Below are 2,569 nucleotides of genomic sequence, written 5' to 3'. Positions count from 1 at the left end.
GATTTTTCAGTTGCATATAGGTTGCAACTAAAATTTCTCAGGTTGCACATGGGTTGCAACTTAGAAAAAAATGTGTAGTCCGTTAAATTTGCTTCATGATTCATGCCAACATATAAGTTACACATAAGTTGCAACTAGATTGTAACTAACTGAGGCTTTGATGATGTCACCAACTGAGATTTAGTTAAATCTAAGTGAGTGAGATCTAGCCATACCCATATTTAAACCAAAATTGCATAACTAATTAACACGCTTTATATATTCTCAAACGAGGAAGTACATTTACATCCGGATGCAGCGGGGGCAAAAAGATGTAAGCAAAACATGATGCAAGAACGGTACCTAATAAGACATCGAAATTCTAATAAACCTTAGTGATTATATAGGAGTAGTTTTACTTATACTTTAGTGACACGCGTATATATCCCCTTTGAGTCTTGGACGACGTTCTTCACTCGATGAGGTTCGTGATGGCCGAGCATACGGCAGCTATCTGCACGGAGTAGTCGCTGTATTGCGTGACCGGCGACGTGACTGGGATGCCGGCCTTGGCGAAGGCGTCGTCGCACCGGTGCGCCAGAGCCGCGGCTTCCCCGGCCTTCTCCTTCCCCCGGCGTAGTCGCGGCTGTTGATGTCGTCGTGCGCTTCGGCGAAGGCGAACCCCATGCCGTCGTACAGCTCCTGGCACTGGCCCAGCGCTGCCCGCGCCCTGCCGTCGTCCGTGCCGTGCTTGGCCAGCAGGGCCTCGATGTCGTAGACCGCGTTGTCGGCGTTAACGACGCCCGTGAGGGCCGCCACCTTGGCCAGGCCCCAGGTATCCGCGCTGGGGCTGTCGTGGTGTTTGCCCAGCTCCGCCACGCAGAAGTGAAGGACTGTGTATTTATAGGCGCAGGTAGCCGGAATGCTGAATGCCGCGAGCACGACTGGAGGAAGGAAACCTTCCCGAAAGGCAGCGGGGGAACACGCGGGCGCTCCCGCCTCGACGCATGTGGCGGCGTGATGCGGAGCGCCCAGCGAGGAATGCCGATTTTTTTTTTGTTTGCCCCTCTTATCTAACAGTGGACTGAGAAACGTAGTGTTCTGTTCTTACTGTACCTCTGCTGTAGCGGTTCAAATATGCTCTCCACTCCTATCGAATGGCCCTCTTTTGTCCCCTTAATTTCTTCAAGTAATTGAAAACAAATTTCTGAAATAAAGGAATAAAGAACTCATAATCCTGCAGATCTGGCTATCGTGATCCTGCATCGGGAGGCGGGCGATAAGATTTTTTAGGAACGTATCGACACGATTGCTCACTACTGTTCGTGTTTCTTCTGCACCGGTTCATCTGCATGCTCATCCTCGATAGATCTACGGCTTTAACAACATCATGGACGACATCAACAACAACCATGGTGATATTGCTGCTGGAGCGAGCGATCTTACCGTTCGCGATATACGTGATCCTCATCTCAAACCTTGTAGTACTACTTGTTCCATATTTAAATCTAGTGCATCTATAATATTGCTTTCAACAATTAATCTCACTTAAAAAATATCTATTAATCTAACACCTAAGTCGAGAATTAAACCACCTCAAGGCAGAGAGCGATCATAAAACATTTCATAGGGCTTATGAGTTATGAGCACAATCAAGGCAGATAAAACCGCTACAGGCCTTCCCTAACTCTGATAGCAACTACTCCCTCCCTCCTAGAGTGTAAGTCACATTCCCGTTTTCAGATTCTCCCGCATATGAGGCAAATAAGGCACAATTTTACATTAATTGGAGTTAATTAGCGCATGCATGCAGCCCCCACCTTCCTCTCCTCCACATGCAGCCATGCGGAAGACTCTCTCCACCATGCATGCAATAATTATGAGGTTGTTTTTATTGGTCACGTTGCAGTTACGAAACATCACAATTCGGCCTAATTAGTCACAATTTCTGCCCCAATCACGTTACGCCTTGGGTCAAGATATTAGAGGATTGTGACTTACACTCTAGGACGAAAGGAGTAGCTTGTGACGACCCAGATTACAAGTAATCACAAACTCGATGGTTAATTTGGGTGGAGTTGAGACAGGGGAGCAGTATAGAGGAGAGGGGAAAACGAAACAAGGTACGGATATTCAAGGGGATGTATCAGGTGGAAATGGCTCAACTCTGCAAATCTGAAAATTTCCCTTGTTGTCCATTCGATCATGTACCAATGGCCTTGATGTCCCTGAACAACCTCCCACGTCTGGACCGTACATTTTGCAAGAAAACGCCCGCAGGCCATACTGCAATTTACATAGAACCCCCCCTCCTGAGGGGTTCAACCTCTGAAAGTCTGAATCGTCCTCGCTTGTGCTCATTTTACCACACATCAATTCCTGATCCGCACCAACACTGAACCATGTGATTTCTGTACCTTTCTCAGAACAAATTCTAAGAACAAAGTAAAAAAAATCTCCACACATACTGGAACTAGAACAAAAGAAAAGTTGTATTGTACCAGATTGGCATTGAAGATCGAAAGAACTTTGTACGAGCCTTCGCATGAACAAACAAATCACTCAAGATCGTACAGTGGATCCAAACTAA

General features: G+C 46.6%; 1 pseudogene; it reads right to left on the bottom strand.

Moving 5' to 3' along the window:
• Nucleotides 1-451: 451 nt before the first annotated feature.
• On the bottom strand, nt 452-1,393 carry LOC124690100 (annotated as a pseudogene).
• Between the last annotated feature and the right edge of the window lie 1,176 nt (nt 1,394-2,569).

The sequence above is a fragment of the Lolium rigidum genome, chromosome 2 (genome assembly GCF_022539505.1).
Source record: "Lolium rigidum isolate FL_2022 chromosome 2, APGP_CSIRO_Lrig_0.1, whole genome shotgun sequence".
Taxonomy (NCBI): domain Eukaryota; kingdom Viridiplantae; phylum Streptophyta; class Magnoliopsida; order Poales; family Poaceae; genus Lolium; species Lolium rigidum.
The sequence above is the reverse complement of the archived record's forward strand: the minus strand, read 5'-3'. Positions and strand labels throughout refer to the sequence as shown.